The 16,923-nt window shown below is 35.9% G+C and overlaps 1 protein-coding gene across 2 annotated transcripts in view; it reads right to left on the bottom strand.

The window, feature by feature from the left end:
- NAV3 (neuron navigator 3) overlaps positions 1-16,923 on the bottom strand; it is a 596,222-nt gene that overhangs the window by 234,850 nt on the left and 344,449 nt on the right. The gene's annotated exons all lie outside the window — the stretch shown is intronic.

The raw sequence follows: 16,923 nt of genomic DNA, 5'->3' as shown, positions 1-16,923 counted from the left end.
ACTAGAAAGTCCTGTTTCTTTATGAGTCATCTCCCTGGGTTGTTTTGGTATTCCATAAATCTTGGAGTTCTAAAGTAAATAGAAGATTTAAAGTTAATCCTTGGCAAGGTATTGTTTTCTGTCATATTAAATTATCATCCAAATCTATGCATATGGACATACAAAGTTCTGCCAATGTCCTCTCTAGCTTAGCTTCACAGCAAGGTCAAAGTGTCTCTTAGAGAAAAGAAAAAGAAAAAAAAAGAGATTAAAAATCTGTCCTTATAAAATGGACAACAATTTACATTCCATTTTAAATGTAATTTTATGCAAAACTAAATTAATAACATTCAATTAGATATTCTTTGCTTAAAAATGCAGCCAAGATCTACACATTTGTTTTGTGAAAAATGATTTTACGGATTTATTTCCAAATAAGTTTTACTAAAAAACAAAAAGTAAGTTTTATTTAAATTATTCTATTGAAACAATAGATTTGAAGTCACTAAGTCCAACAGGATCAAACAGACCTTGTTTGCTCATTAGCATGTGAATATCCAATAATGCTAAGGTGCTGAAATATATTTTACATTCTTTATTTACATTTCACTTTGCTACTATAAAATAAGACTTGGAAGGAAGGAATTGAGGAGGAAGGAAAAGAAATGGGAAAAAGATGATATTCTATTGTATCCATCTAAAATATTCTTTTGAACTTTTTTTCCAGGACCATTACAAACAAGTAAAAAAAACACACTAAATAATTACTGTGGTCTAATACTGAGAAAGAGAATTGAACTGAATATTTTCAAACATTCACCCTAATAGTCTTGCTGTTCTTAACTCCATAGCAATTATATACCTTTTACAGAAAATAGGAAGATTCCTGATCCAAACTTATACATAATTTACAGCAAAATGTTCACAGGCTATTATTGCCTAAATTTCAGTTATTTTTATTATACCTGAACAGATTAATTCACTGTAAGAACCACAAAAGGTTAATAGATAGAGTCTGTAATTAAGAATGTAAGATAGGTTTTTTGTTTTTGTTTTTTGTTTTTGTTTTTGTTTTTTGGCTACCTTTGAAACCACTTAAAAACAAACTGGTGCCCGGAGTGGGTATCAGAGACCAAGAGCTCTTTCAGCATGCACCATAAATTAGAAAGGAAAATAAAAGGGCCCTAAAAGAGTAGAGGAAAAAAATATTTAAAATACATTCTATATTCCTTACATAGCGATTTATCAGGGGCATTCAACATTTTGGGATATTCCTTTATAGTTATTCATTATGAGTACCAACAATTCAAGATAGTTAATTCAGTTCTGTATTACTGGTATAGTAGTTAAGTAACAGCAATAGAACAAGTAGTTGAATACTTAATTTCCAGTAGGACTATTAAAGCCTACTCTATTATAATATATTCAACGATATTTGTTTATATATTCAGGCATGGGGTTTTTGAGACTTCAAGCCCCTGGAACATAGGAACTACATTTTGTTGACTCATGTAGTTTCAGCAACCTAAGATGGTGTTTAGTATCTGATAGGTGCTCAGTGCACACTTCAGGAAGAATAGAGGTAAAAAGGAGCAGTGGCCAGCCCATCCCTGTACTTTTGGAAGAAAGGAGTGGAGGGGTGGTGGGGGGAGAGAAAAGGAGGAAATGGGGAGGAAAGGGGAGGGGAGAGACATCATTTGATTCAGAGTATACAGGTTCAATTATCTTTGGGATTTTTAAAAATATACTAATTCTCTGTGCCTGACTCCAGACAATATAAATCAGAAATTCTGTGGGTTGGGGCTGAACATCAATTTGTTGTCAGATTTTAGCTCCCAGGGTCAGCCTACCTTCCTCTTTACAGATTAAGCAACTGACCTGCAGAGATCTCATATAAAGATGAACAGAGGAAGCCAATAAAAGAGTGCATACTTTTTATCCCCAGTTTACATGAAATCCAAGATGTGTAAAAGTAAATAATGAAAACAAAATCAGAATAGTGATGAACTTTGGAAGGGTAAAGTCTGGAAATCTGCAGGAGGGGACCAGGCATGCTGAAAGTGTCCTTTGTTCTGATCCGAGTGTGACAACACAGGTATATACATTTTAAAAAAGCAATCACCTATATACTTGAGATTGGAGTATTTTTTATACTTTCCATGTTTTTATTAACCTCAATTCATATTAGAGTACTTTACACTCTTTTATGTATGTTTTACTTCAATTAAAAATAAAAATAAAATGATCAGCCCCTATTTTATTGAAAATATAGGCATATAATGGGTGCCTTGTATGAAGGCTTGATGGGTGGCTGTTCCAAGTAATTAAGTGAATGACGATGGTGTTTAAGACAATGGTGGTGGCTGTGAAGGTGAGCCAGATTCTGGACGTAAGTTAAAGAAATCTGGTGGGAAGATATGGCCTGTAAGAGGAAGTGAGGAGTCAAGGATGACCATGATACTATAGAATTCATGCATTTTACATCTTATGCCTGTGGTATTTTATATAGATCCCTTATAGCAGGAATACATAAAAATTCATTCTCAGTTCTTTGGGCACCACCCTTCTCATATGGCTCAAGAAAAAGTCCCATCCATACCTCCTAGTCACTCTAAGACTTTTATTCATTTATCTACTACTACGTCATGCACAATTTGTTGGGTCTATTTATGGCTTACGTTTCATTGGCCCAGAACACCCATATTGCCTCCCTCTTCCTGTTCAATTTAAGCATGGCCACATAAAATATATAAAAATATTGACTTTGTAATAAAAATAAAACAAAGTTTCTAAGTTATAAATCTACTCAATAATATCCAATTTCTAAGTTCTAAATCCAGTCAATAAGATCTAGTCAGAGGTTTCAAAATGCTTGGGTGCACTGAGCCTTGAGGCTTTTGGTTGTATGAAAATATCTGATGTTATCACAATGTCTAAACAAAAAGACAACTTTCCTCAAATAAATACAAAAATAGACTGCTGTATGTTTTCCTTACTGAAGACACAAATTCAATAGAAATTGGTTCATATTTTTACCTCAGTAGTTTCTATTTGTATAATTAATATTAGTATTTTGGAGCACTATCATTTAATTGTGTTTATGTTTTATAAAATCAAACCCTTCACTTACTCATTCATCAAGCATTTATTCAACTTATTTTATGCATGGAATTATGCTCAGTGTTGCAAACATGAATTTCAAGACATAGCCATGACCCTTGGATCTTTTCTAAAGAGCACTGACTCATTTGCAATACTTTCCACACTCTTGTGAAAAATCAAAGGCATTTTTCAAAAACAAATTTCGCTGATCATCTAATTTTATAAATGTACATTTATCTTGAGCCTTGTGAACTTGCTAAATATGAGCATGCATATTGCTAAATCACAAATTGGGTTTCAAATGAGGAAGAGAAGGGTTTTCATTATTTTCACTTACAAAAGCTGTAGATAGTCATCAGTGTATTTGTGCCTTCAAAATTTTTTAACCCTGAGGGTCAATATATATTTTCAACATTAAACGTAGTGAGAGGACATATTGGAAATATTTATATTTTTTCATAAGTTATTCCAAAAAATGCAGAATTTTAATTACCACATTTCTTTATAAGCTGCATGTTTTATGACACCCATCCTTTTAGTATTTTTACCATGAAACTGGTATAGTCTGTTTTGGAAAGTCTGACTGGAGACATCTTTCACAATATTAACAAGGTTCTATCCTGTCCATTCACATGTTTCTTTCACTTTTAGTTATCGATACTTAATGAAAAATATATTTAGGTCCTAAATATCTGGGTATGATTAATATCAACTTTATAGTTTGTCATTAAATTTAACATCAGCACCAACGCTTAACAATGAATGAGAAATTCATTCAGCAACGATTGACTGTTTATTACATGCAAAGAGCTCTGCTAGATGGTGAAGGGATATAAAAATGAATTATAAAGTCTTTGCCTTTGTGAGCTTATAAAATAGCTGGAGACAAAAAAAGATTCATAAACCATCACAACACAAGGCATAATATGATAAATTCTAAAAAAGGATTATAAACAATATTTTTTGGCAGTAGAGAGAATGGACTTATCAATTTTCACTACAGACCTGGGAAAAGCTTCATAGAAGAACAATCATTTAAACTTGAGGGCTAAGTTTGACTTTGATAAGGTAGACAGGTATCAGAAGGAGGGCCGGTCATGCCCATCAGAGTTCCCAAGAGCAAAATTGCTCCATGAGAAAAGAGCATGCCAGTCTTTACTCTCTGCAGTTATGTTTACAAAGCTGAATTTTAGCTGGAATTGAAAAGCCTCTATTGCCCCTTGGATTCTGAAAACACTGCAGTATAAAAAGTTAAATAACTGTAAACCAGGTAGCAGACATAATCCTTCAAAGTTTGAGTTCTTTCTACAAATGCAATGCATCCCGGTTAGGGCATGTCTGAAGTGCCAGATAATGCTGTTATGAATCATACATAGAGAATGTCTACAAGAATATAGACTAAATTTAACTTTTGTTATCTCTGGATGGTACATTCTCTTGTGACTTGCGCTATTTTTTATTAACTACACTCTTATTTTTTCATTATAAATGTGTACTGGTAGTGTCACTATATAAATGAAATAAATGTGATTTCAACCAAAAAAAAAAAAAAAGGTAAAATTTCTCAGTGTGCGTGAACTCCTGTCCCATCACGAAATTCAAATAGTAATATAAATTTTAGCCAAAGGTTTTAATCAGATATAAATTCATCTAGAGAATTTTAAAAATGCAGTCATGTTTCTGCATTGATTAAAATTCTTCATGTTTATTTTAATTCATGTATTTGACAATTAACTATTCATTGAGCATGTCTGGGTCCTTAAAAATATATAGTTTTATAGGAGAGAGAAGCAATTCCGATGTAATGCAAGGAATGTTATGGCCAGAAAACCACAGACTCCTGGAGAAGCATGAACAAAGGCCTATTCCTGACCAGAGGTCAAGTAACTAGGGAAGGAGAAAGTTATCAGTAACTAAGACTTAACTAACACTTAGATATCTTCATCTGAAGTTGCCATTACTATACCATTTTATACTGAGAAAGATGCTGATCAGAGCATTCAACTGACAGCCTCAAAGTCATAAAGAGAGAATATATCAAAACTAGAGCCATGTCATTAACCCCCACATTTTTCTCCTTAAAAGGAAGACTGAGCTAGTCGCTGAAAGGTTAGGAAGAGTTAACCAAATAAGAGGATGTGGTATGAGGTGAATCCAAGGAAGGAACACTGTCTGAACTGGCCATGATTGAGAAACACCGTAAGTTAAAGGGCTGACAAAGAATTCAGAAGAGCCGGGAATATTGAGAGTAAAAGTCACCTAAATCTTTCTTCACTACTTCATTGTTTACCAATGTGAATAAAGGCTACTCCAAAAGGTGATAACGTTCAATCCGTTTCAAGATCCAAAGTAGGAGGAAAGATCATGCAGCAGGGACTCCAGGCATAAGCATCTTGAAATCTGGAGAATCTGGTGGCAGGAGAGAAGGCCATCGAGATAGACAGAGGCTTGCTGGAAAACATGTGCCGTGCCCTGGTGGGAGTCTGGGCTCATCTCAAAGCCCAGGGAGCTAATGGTGTGTTTTATGCAAAAGAAAGAAATGCGCAGTGTTGCTTTGAAGACATGATCACACAGCACATACACAGATTTATTGATAGTAATAAAAGTTTCACACATCATTTTCTATTTATACTCTTTGCAATGCACTCTGATTTTTCAAAATTATACTTCAGTGTATTTCATTTTAAAATGTCATTTTTAACATATTGCCTTTACAACATACTAGGCAAAAAAAGCCCCACTTGGAAAAAACTCTATACTACATGTCACGAATGGAAGCAGGGAAAATGGCTTAGAAGCCTCTTTTCTCCACCTCTCAATGACCTAGCACAGGGAGTTCACACAGAGTTTTAAGCACATAGGTTATTTACTCCAAATGCAAAACCCTTTTAATGTTCACCATCAACTCCAGTAAATTTTATACAATTTTTCCTATTCAATAGAGACTTGGAAAGATAACTTACTTTTAATAAATTTAATATTAATATTTAATAAAAATATTTAATAAAATAGCAGAGCCAGAATTCAAATTCAACCCTGCCAGTCTCCAATGAACTTGAGCTTTCTTCCACACTAAGCTTTCTACCACTGTAATTTAGACATTCACTTAAAAGAAATTTTTTTAGGGGTATCTGGGTGGCTCAGTTGGTTAAGCATTCGACGTCAGCTCAGGTCATGATCTCCTGGTTTGTGAGTTCAAGCCCCGCGTTGGGCTCTGTGCTGACAGTTCAGAGCCTGGAGCCTGCTTCAGATTCTGTGTCTCCCTCTCTCTCTGCCCCTACCCTGCTCGTGCTCTGTCTTGCTCTGTCTCTCAAAAATAAATAAACGGTAAATTTTTTTTTTTTAATTTAATGCTCATTTACTTTGAGAGAGAGAGAGAGAGAGAGAGAGAGAGAGAGAGAGAGAGAGAAGCATGAATGGGGGAGGGGCAGAGAGAAGGAGACAGAGAACTGAAGCAGACTCCAGGCTCCAAACTATCAGCACAGAGCCTGATGTGGGGCTCAAACTCACAAACCGCAAGATCATGACCTGAGCTAAAGTCAGATGCTAACCCACTGGGCCACTCAGGCACTTCCATGTAATTTAGACATTCTGACTAAGACATTTCCAGCCTCTGACTCAAGCTCTCTACATGACTGACAGATAGCCAGGACCCAGTGCCTGGCACAAAATAAGTGCTCAATAAATATCTGGTTGAATGTAAAGATGAAATTGTGTAGTATGAGGGGAAAGACAGAAATAGTATGCAAAATCCACTCGTTCTGTATAAATTCTAAGTTCACAAAGTTTAAATGCTTCCAAATTAATTCTCAAATATCCAATGTACTTTTATATGCTGGCATATTGACATATAGAATGACTGATGTGGCCACAAGCCAAAGAATACTGGCAGTCTCCAGAAGCTAGAAGAGACAAGGAATGGATTTCTCCTACAGTTTCAGAAGGGAGCACAGAACTGCTGATACCTTCATTTTGGCCTTGTCATACTGATTGTAGACTTCTGGCCTCCAGAACTGTGTGAGCTTAAATTTCTTTTGCTTTAAGCCACCAAGTTTGTGATAATTTGTAACAGCAACCAGAGGTAATTAAAACAATTTTCTACTCGATAGAGCAGTAGACATAAATAAACTTTAGCAAGGCTAAGGATGAGCTGGGATCCGTGAGCAGGCACATTTCCAGGCTTTGCCCTCTGAGTTTTGATTTGTTAAGACTTTGGGGAGGGAAGGTAAAACATGCAGTTTGGTTAGTTGTCTCCTGTCACTGCAATGCTAACCCACCCACTTCCCTTTTGCATTTCAAGTTACTTTGTGTTGTGGGATAGAGAGAGGCAGAGGGGATAGTAATTTTGTTTCACTCATCCCTTTTTTTTTGTGCTGAGTGGTCTGTGGTTAGATGCAAGGAGTCAGTTTATTAATTAAGCAGTAAGTATAATAATTGAAAGTTTTTCAGTCAAGTAAAACTGGGTTAGCATCCTACTTATGCAACTTATACAAGGTAAAAAATTTGCAAAGTTTTTACTCTCCTGAAGCCTCTGCTTCCTTATCCATGAAATGGGATTAAAAATATTTTCCACATAATATACGAGGATTAAAGATATTTATAAAGAGCCGAGTTCCATACTAGGCATCCGTGTATGTGTGTATGTGTGTATATCTACATATACGTGGATATATCTAATATATATTATATTATATCCATAATAGAAATGCTTTATGTAAACATATATATTCTATAACAGAATCTATGTGTGTATGTGTGATTAGACAGATGTATACGTATAGTGTATATATATACATATATATATAGGTATGGATACAGATATGGAAAATCCATTAGTATTTTATCAGATAAATTATTTTTTCTTTAAAATTCTAGTAATTAGAGAATAATAAATGTTTCATATTTTTTACAAATATAAAATTATAAAGATTACCACAGTATTCGTTGACCTGAAGATATACTGTGTGGGTTTTAATGAATTCTTACTTTTCAGTTTGCTTCAGAAGACAAAACAAAACAAAGAATCTTACTATGAGGTTATAAAATTTTTCTAAACTTAAATAACGCATACTTCTATATAGGACTAAAGTTACTTATAACAACTAATTATTTGCCAAATGCATAATGTTACCACAAATCTATACACTCTTATTTAGCTCACATACCCACACCCTCTCCCAAACTAACCAAAGTTTATATATTCCTTCCATACGTAGGAAAAATAAGTATGATATTAAAGAAAAATAATGTATATTATAAGCTTGGGGGGTAGGGAAAAAAGAGGGACCAAAACATTAAAGAAGGAAGAGAGAGAGAGAGAGGGAGAGAGAGAGAGAGAGAGAGAGAGAGAGAGAGAGAGAGAGAGGAGGAAGACAAAGAGGAAGGATAGAAAGAGGAGGAGGAGGGGTAGAGGGGTTGAAAATCCAAAGACTTGAATTCTTCTGTTAAGCTTATTTATTAGTAAGTTTAAGCAATTTGGTCTTGACTCAGATAAACATGAGACCAAACACTGGCTCTTCTCCAGGCAGGCTCAGTGACACCCCATTCCTTTGTCTGTTTGCTAAAATACTACGTAAAAACTGCAAGCCAATCATCTAGCATAGCACCCAATATACATGACTGACATTTAATCATTCATGTCGATCAGTAAGTGATGCTGATATTGCTGAATGCTGTACAATTTGGTTTCTATGATATGATTTCACAAAATGTTTTGCTAGGTTTGAAACATGATTGTGTTTGAAACACAATCAATTGGGCAATATGATTTTTCAGAGGCATTCGATGTATTTTTGTCTGTGTCTATCCACATCTGTCAGTTTAACTGACTTTATATTAAAATCATTTAAATATAATTAATAAAGCAGCTACTTTGGGTGTATCTACTGACTTTCCAATAATTTATCTCATTCAAAATAAACTTTTCAGATGATTATACTGAGATCAGATGAATAAGATTCTCCTTAATTCATTTCCTTTTTCTCTTTTTATAGAAGTAATTTTTAGAGCATCATTTAATCTAATAGGTTTTAACAGATTTAAAAAGAGTTCTTATTTAAAATGGTCTCATATCTTAGTATATTATTTGCCTAACTACCAGTTTTTAAAATTGTTCCACTATTGGGGTGTCTGGATGGCTCAGTCAGTTAAGTGTCCGACTTCAGCTTGGGTCATGATCTCACACTCTGTGAGTTTGAGTCCTGCGTCGGGCTCTGTGCTGACAGCTCAGAGCCTGGAGCCTGCTTCAGATTCTGTGTCTTCCCCTCCCTCTGTCTCTGCTCATGCTCTGTCTCTCTCTGTCTCAAAAATAAATAAAAACACTAAAAAAAAAAAACCTTTAAAAAATTAAAAAAATAGGGGCGCCTGGGTGGCGCAGTCGGTTAAGCGTCCGACTTCAGCCAGGTCACGATCTCGTGGTCCGTGAGTTCGAGCCCCGTGTCAGGCTCTGGGCTGATGGCTCGGAGCCTGGAGCCTGTTTCCGGTTCTGTGTCTCCCTCTCTCTCTGCCCCTCCCCCATTCGTGCTCTGTCTCTCTCTGTCCCAAAAATAAATAAACGTTGAAAAAAAAATTTAAAAAAAAAAAAATTAAAAAAATAAAATTGTTCCACTGTTAGGTATTTTACCACTGATTACTATAAGTGATAATTAAAAAAAATTTTTTTGAGAGAGAGAGAGAGAGAAAGAGAAGGGCAGAGAGAGAAGGAGACACAGAATCTGAAGCAGGTTTCAGGTTCTGAGCTGTCAGCACAGAGCTCGACACAGGGCTCGAACCCACGAATGGTGAGATCATGACCTGAACCGAAATCCAATGCTTAACTGACTGACACACCCAGATGCCCCTGTAAGTGGTAATTTTCTAATACATTTCAAGAAGGGGATTGAAAAACATGGTGGGGAAAGTCCTTTTAAAAAAGACCAGATTATTGAAGGTAATAAAAACTAAATTTATGAAAGGATTGTTACAAGATACGCTTTCTAACACTAGGTATGATTGTACTTTGTGTTTACTGGGATATTGGCCTAGAGGTAGGAAACAATTAACAGCAATTAAGTTAAATGTATCAGGAAAAATAACATGCTAAATGTTTAAGAAAGTGGTTGATATTCAAATATATAGTTGAAATATTAACTATAGTTCACAATGGTTATTATACATACATATATAAAGCTTACTAATTTTCCTCAAATAAAATAAAAAACATATATTCTCTCCAAAAAGAAAGAAAAACAAATTATACAGAATCCAGAATCCAATTCAGAATTGTTACTTTATTTAAAAAGAATTCTTTGTAAAAAATAAATGGGGTGCCTGGGTAGTTCAGTTGGTTGAGGGTCTGACGCTTGATTTCAGCTCAGGTCATGATACCAGAGTCATGCGACAGAGCTCCAGTTGGGCTCTGTGCTGGGCCGGAGGCTGTGTTAAGATTCTCTCTCTCCCTCTGCCCCTCTCCCCTGCTCACACACTCTAAATAGATAGATAGATAGATAGATAGATAGATAGATAGATAGATAGATAGATAAATTCTTTGCAAAGTTACTTACTTTATTTCAATTCCTTTGTTTTTTAAAGTTTATTTCTTGGGGCGCCTAGGTGGCGCAGTCGGTTAAGCGTCCGACTTCAGCCAGGTCACGATCTCGCGGTCCGTGGGTTCGAGCCCCGCGTCGGGCTCTGGGCTGATGGCTCAGAGCCTGGAGCCTGTTTCCGATTCTGTGTCTCCCTCTCTCTCTGCCCCTCCCCCGTTCATGCTCTGTCTCTCTCTGTCCCAAAAATAAATAAAAAAACGTTGAAAAAAAAATTTAAAGTTTATTTCTTTTTGAGAGAGAAAGAGGGAGCATCCATATGAGTGGAGGAGGGGCAGAGAGAGAGAGGAAGAGAGAGAATCCCACGCAGGCTCTGCACTCTCAGCACAGAGCCTGATGTGGGGCTCGATCCCACGAACTGTGAGATCATGACCTGAGCTGAAATCAAGATTTGGATGCCTCACCAACTGAGCTACCCAGGAACCCCACTTTATTCCAATTTCTATTTGTCCTACTAATAGCACAAACCAATTTAAATACTGATATTCATGAGAACATTTAAAATGTGTATTCCATAATATAAAGTTAATACAGAAAAGCATTCTTGTATTCTCAACATCTATTTAACTTCCTTAATATTTATTTATTTTGGGGCAAGAGCAAGCAGGGGAGGGGCAGAGAGAAGGGGACAGAGGATCCGAAGCAGGCTCCACGCCAACAGGCTGGCAGCAGTGAACCTGATGAGCAGCTGGAAGTCCTGAGCTGCAAGACTGGGACCTGGGAGCTGAAGTCGGATGCTCAACAGCCTAAGCCACGCAGGTGCCCCAACATTTATTTAATTTAATGGCAGACCAGACAACTCCCATAAAAATATAATTCTCATGCTATTACCATTTTTCTTTTAAATTGGATTTAATATAATTTAGGAAATATCTTTCTCACCTTACTATGAATATACTTTTAAAAAGCTATAAAGAGCTAAACCCCAAATATACCTCTAAAACACTGAACAGGAGCCATGGTGTTTGCTGTTTTTAAATCAATCTAGCAAGTCAGAGTTCCATTGGTCTAATTTCCTCAATGCAGAAATGACCAGAGACTGAGCATTCACTGGATATTTTTCTCGGTCACAGAGTGACAACTGAATTCCAGTGACTACTGTCCTTTCAGTGTAACACCCCTCCTTTCAATCCTTCAAGTCCTTCGCTTGAACTTTAAATGCTAGTACACAGAGCAACTTCTAGAGACACATTCAGTTTTAAAAATCATCAGGATATTGTAATAACTTAAGTATACATTTCTTAACACTGGTAGTTTATTCTTTTGTTCCAAAGTGTGAGCCTATATGAAAATAATGAAATTAAAGAGAAAACCTCAAAGTAGAAATTTCCATTTAGCATTTCGTTAGAGATCAGAGCTATATTTGTAGTAAAGCATTTGTCTTCATTAAGCTATCTTTTTCCAGCCATTCCAGAAGATGAACAGTTTCAAAAATGGCAGGGGATCATGTGAATGGACTAACTTAGCAATATTCCACTCCTCTGAGTCATAGTGCGAGAATCCTGCAGTGTGCCATTTATAAGATTTTATTAAACCTTTAAGAGCATTCCAATATTTTATCTCTTCCCTATTTGGTTAGAAACCTCATCTTCCTATCTTACCTAAATAGGTCCTTTATGAGAGAACCAATTACAAGCAGTGGCTAAAATAATTAAAACTTTAAAGGACAGAATACTGATAAAAGCACCAAATATGTTTACTAGGAAGAATAGTTTCACTGTACAGATGAGTGCAAACTATTGAAATGGGATAAAGATGCCAATAAAATCCATCATGTTATTATTCTGGAAGTCACAACGTTGTGGGACTTGGAACTGGAGAGTTAAGGGAGAATGAACCTATTTTTTGTTTTTGTTTGTTTTTTTTTTTATCTTCTAGGAACAAAAAGGGGTAAGAGGCACAGGGATAAACATTCCCCAAGTCACCATCTCAGAAAATTTTAAACAACATGGTATGTTCAAAAGAAGATGGAAAGTTGTGGCTGAAAACAATGGAGCTCTTACCGTGAGATAATGGGAGGAGCCAGCAAAAAGGAAGGACAGGCTGTGAAGCACATTTGTCACATCCTCAGCTATACCGTAGAATCAGAATTTTGGCTTACTTCACATAAACACAGTTTCTAATCCCTCTACCGCATTTGTGAAGATCCTTAAATGTAACGGTCTATTTTAAACTAAAGGAAAATTTGTCTTCAAAACAACTTTTCCCCAACGTGTCTTACATTTTTGTCTAAGAACCTAGCACTTGTGCCTCAGCATTTCAAATACATGTTGGGCATTTTTCTGCTATTTTTAATCTGCTAGGCATTCTGGACATTCCTAGTATTTATAGTTTACTAATTTGTTTCCTCGCGTAATCTCACCAAAGTGTGGCATGCAGCATATATTTTGAATTCTGAAACCACCCACCTAGAAATTACTCAACAGGTGCTATCCATATCAGTAACTTCATCTTTGGATAAGGTTAAATATAGTGTTGAATAAGCTCCTTCAAACTGAGTTCTGTTTTTCAGGATGAGTTTAGTCTCAGCTCATTAAGGAAGATAACTATGACTTTGAGACTTAGAATAAACATGAATCAAAATCTTCCAAAAATTACACTAATAAATTGGTGCATTGACTAGCTCATATTTCTCTTAAACATATGTTCTTTGGCCCACTTGAAAGAATTACTGTTTTCTTCATCTATTTCAAGACAACATACGTGAGTTTTTCTATAAGGTATTATAATTAGAGAATCCCATGGAAAAGTGCACATTATTATTCTCTAATACTCTGCAGTTATGTTATTGATAAATTCCTTCAATTTCTATTTAATCCATTTTCAGGTACCTTCATTCCATGCAATCATATCCCCTCGTGACATGACACAAAGGAAAATGTACCCTCATTCTTTTCCAACATTAAATCTTCTACCAAGGGGGCGCCTGGGTGGCTCAATCAGTTAAGCATCGAACTTTGGCTTAGGTCATGATCTGGAGGTTCACAGGTTCGAGCCCCGTGTTGGGCTCTGTGCTGACAGCTCAGAGCCTGAAGCCTGCTTCAGATTCTGTCTCCCTCTCTCTCTTCCCCTCCCCTGCTAGCACTCTGTCTCTCTCTCTCAAAAATACATAAACATTAAAAAATTTTTTAATCTTCTACACAGACTTCAAATTTATTCCTTTGCCACTTGCTTTAGGATTTGGCATCATCTTTTGTCTCCCCAGTCCCCTGGATTCTTCTCTCTCCTTACTGCTTCCTCCTCCTCTGCCTATTTCCCACCTTCCAAAAGCTCCCCTCACCCTTCCTTCCTCTCAAACTATAGATATATTTTTGTTTTTCTCTTCAACAGGAAATTCCTAGAAAGATTATCCAAATCTCAATAGACAGGGGCACCTCTCTTACTCCTTAATTAACACATGGTCACCCTACAGAAGACATTTGCATCAAGGTCATTAATGCCCGCCTAATTGCTAGAACCAACTTCTTTGTTGAGGTACACCAACTAGTTGGCTAAGTAGCATTTGACAACATCCACCACATTCTGCTCATCTTACTTTGCCCCATCTCACTGGGTTAGTCCAAGTACTCTAGTTGAAGCTACTCTAGCTACCCTAAGGATCAATAATCCCCATCTGTGGATCCATCCTCTTAAAGATGGGCTCACTCTCTCACTACTCTTCCCTATTTCTGATTCCTACACCTTTGCTCATCACATACATATTGATATTCCCCAGTGTGAGAACCTCAAATCTCTCCCCTCCTGACTTTATACAGGCCTTCTGTTGAAATCTCATCCTTTTTCCATGACTTCAATCATTACCTGTGCACTAGCTATATTCTACCTAACACCTTATTGTGACCTTCAGGAACACATGCCTAATTGCCTGAAGTCACCTCCTACTTGATGTTCCAATGGATAGATCAAACTTTACTTTCAAAGTATGAATTTGTCATCTTCCCCCTTCTACCTTTAGTCTGTTTTCTCCCTCTGTAGTAATCACGTCTAATAGTAACTTCTCAGGAGAAACTGTGGGAACATTCATCCTCCCTATATTCGTCATCTCCCACATCCAAATGAAGATTTAACACATATTCTACAATTCCCAGAAAGCACCTAGGATGATTTTTTTTAATATTTACATCGGATCATGCCACATTCAGCTTTAAAAGTCTTCAAAAGGCTCCTCAACCAACCCCATACTTTAGCCCTGTGTGATCAGACTTCCATCGTCCCATACAAACACCTCACTGCACTCAAGCCACAGTGGACTCCCGTCACAGTACTTCTGTTCTTATCTATGCAACACTGTTGCTATTATTTATTTCAATATTTGCTCCTTTGATCCTCAAGGGTTCCTCAATCTGGTAGCTCAGGTGCTCAGCAAATATTGGCTAAATATGAATTACCTGACTACTATTCATCAAAATATTCATCAATATATTGTAGATTCATACCACAAGAGACTCTGTATTCTTAAAGGTTTAAAACAATCCAATAAAAGCTATCAAATTTGAAATTTAAATAATTTGTGACTACAAACAGGAGCATACCTAATTTTTACTTTACCTTTCCTTATTCCACACAAACAGCAAGCACCATAAAAAATCAGATATTCAAAAGGATGTGGTCAAAGCAATTTTGTGAGTAAGGATAGCACTCACTGTTATTAATGTTTCACCTCTTGGTTGTTAAGCAATAAAGAAACAGGCAACATCCTGTTTGGAATAGATATATGAAATTTATAAGAACTTCATAAGCCTAGTCATACTCTGTCATAATTCTCTTTCCCCTAATTTCTTGTCTCAGTTAAAGTCTGGATTTTTATCCATTAATAATATAGTGCCAATGCCAATTCTTAGGAATAGAGGCAAAAGTAATTCAACTAAAAAGCTCTATTTTTGTTATATGCATTATTCTGAATCAACACATGGAGGGCATGTCAACTTCAGATTCAAAATTCAACCACATCAGAAAAAAATGAGGATACAAGTCATTCTTAACTCAAAATCCAAAGTGATTCCAACTAATACTGTTTGGCTGGAAAAACTACCTTTTTCATAGCATCTACATCCCTCAGGCTTTGGTTTTTCTGGTGTTTGTGTGTGTGTGTGTGTGTGTGTGTGTGTGTGTGTTAATCAAAAGCAGAAATATCAACACGACATGTATACTAGATGTTACATGACATTTGGGGGCTAATAAGGATTAGGAAGTAATAAAAAATTAACAGAGTCTAATACTCATGAGAATGTTTTCACAGATTTGTAGAATCTTCGGTACAGATGTTTCAGATAAATATATAAGGACTATATTCCTATCCATAGTTATGAACTTCGTAGTTTTTTTTTGTTTGTTTTGTTTTTTCTGTCATGAAATATTAGCTTGGCTGTTTATTGGATTCTCTGTAATCAGAATCAAACTGGAATGGCAACAGACAAGACCTATTTTACTATCCAACACCTCCTTATAATTGAAATAATGAAAGTAAACCCAAGTGTTGAGTTTAAGAAACATAAAATATGATATTCAGGGACTACACAGATTTTTAATATAAAGCTCTAAAAAACTTTTAACATGTGTTAATTCATGAATATGTCTTAACAAAGTTTATAGCAGCACTATTATATTTCCATATCAGTTTTGGTAGTAAAGAATATCCATAATTATAGGTCATTATCATATCCTAATTAGGGTTCATTATACAGATGAAAAAGCTGAAACTCAGAGAGGTTACATCATTTTCCAATATCACACAGCTATTATTTTAGCAGGGTCTGAAGGTATTAAAATTGCTTTCAGTAAAATTATAATTAATTTCCATAGTGCCATGCTTGTGCCCAGAATAATTAGATCAAGAAGTCCCCTTAAAACTGAATTATTTTACAGAAAATTGTTTTTTACTGAGATTTTTTTCACAACAGTTATGCAGGGTTTATGTATTGTAATAGTGCCTTTGAGTGTTTATTAATCACATACACACACACACAGACACACACACACACACACACACACACACACACACACACACGACATGCTCGTTAATCACTCTTTAAGAATAAATTCCTTTTATTATTTTGGATTTCAGTTTTCTGACATTAAGTAAAGCAAGTCAGCACATCAAAAGAGTTCTTTTTTTTTCATTCTCCAATCCCTGACAATTGAGAAGTCATTACATTTACTTAAAATGTCTATTTTGTGCTAGAGTTTTGAAGGAAGCCTCATCTGATGGGTTTTGGCTATCACTCCTGATTATATCTGCTGATATAACTTTAATGAAGGCATT

Source organism: Lynx canadensis, chromosome B4, assembly GCF_007474595.2.
Source record: "Lynx canadensis isolate LIC74 chromosome B4, mLynCan4.pri.v2, whole genome shotgun sequence".
Lineage (NCBI taxonomy): Eukaryota > Metazoa > Chordata > Mammalia > Carnivora > Felidae > Lynx > Lynx canadensis.
Note: the sequence above shows the minus strand (reverse complement) of the source record. Positions and strands in the feature narration are given on the sequence as shown.